Source organism: Octopus bimaculoides, chromosome 24 (genome assembly GCF_001194135.2).
Source record: "Octopus bimaculoides isolate UCB-OBI-ISO-001 chromosome 24, ASM119413v2, whole genome shotgun sequence".
NCBI classification, from domain to species: Eukaryota; Metazoa; Mollusca; class Cephalopoda; order Octopoda; family Octopodidae; genus Octopus; species Octopus bimaculoides.
This window is the reverse complement of record NC_069004.1, coordinates 9,515,134-9,516,553: the sequence shown is the minus strand read 5'-3', so window position 1 is coordinate 9,516,553 and position 1,420 is coordinate 9,515,134.

The window sequence follows — 1,420 nt, the reverse complement described above, 5'->3', positions numbered from 1 at the left end:
ATTTCAGGCCTTATGCCTATAGTAGACAGGATTGTTATTGTTTTTATAAAGGCGGACACCAAGCAGAATCGTTAGCGCACCGAACAAAATGTTTAGCAACATTTCGTCCGTCTTTACGTTCTGAGTTCAAATTCCGCTGAGGTCGACTTCGCTTTTCATCCTTTCGGGGTCGACAGAATAAGTACCAGGTGATTACTGAGGTCGATGTAATTGACTGAACCCCCACCCCATCCCTAAAAGTTCTGGCCACGTGCCATTTGAATCCATCATAAAAGCAGCGAGGTTGATTTCGCTTTGAATCCTTTCATGGGTCAATGAAATAAGTACCAGTCATTTACTGAGATCGATGTAATCGACAAAATCTCAGAAATGTTTTGGTTCAAGATGCACATCGCTCTGGCGGGCCAATTGAGATTAACAGCGACAAAATGAAAGAGTTAGTCGACATTAATCCCCGTAGTATAACTTGGATGATCGCAGATATTCTCCAAATATCCAAATCGAGTGTTGAAGACTAACTACATCAAAGTTGATTACATCAACAGGCTTGATGTTTGGGTTCCTCATCAATCGAATGAGGAGAGCATGGCCCGCATGGCCCAACGAATGTCCATCTATGATTCGTTGCAGATGCGTGAAGAAAACAATCCATATTTTGAAGAGAATTATGACAGGGGACGGAAAATGGATCGTCTATAACAATGGGAAAAGCAAAGCAAACGATCGTGGGAGAAGTGCGGCGAATCACCACAATCAATTTCTAAAGCAGGACTTCACCCCCAAAAAAGGTACTGGAAGGGTATTGCCTTTCATGAGCTACTTCCCACGGACTGGACCATCAAAGCCAGTAGTTTTCAACCGGGGCCCATATAGCTCCTGAGGGTCCATATAAAATTTTCAGGGGTCCATGCAACAAAATAGTAAATTAGGGATGCACGGTAGTATTTTAAGGGTACCTGAAAAAGAAGTTTGCTTTTTGGATGTATTCTTGCATTGCAAGAAACAGATTTTTTTTTCTAATTACGTGAGTGCAAACTGTATGGGACTGTTTCAGATGGGCTGTACCAGTAATTCAAACGGCCAGCCTTAATTGTATCGTACTGGTTCCGTCTGAGATTCACGTTAAGGATAAACAGGTTTCTCCAATGTCCAATCATTTGCACTACAAATTCAATGAACTTGAGATTCAATTGGTGGAACAACGGAATACTCATCGTCGTCATCGACCGAGATCCACTTATTTACATAATGTATCCGTGCTTATTTGTGTGTGTTTCCACACACACACACACATACACACACATACATTCACACATTCGCATACAAAATTACATGCATATGCGTGTGCGTATGTCTGCGTGCATATGTGTGTGTGTGTATATATATATATATATATATATATATATATATATATATATAT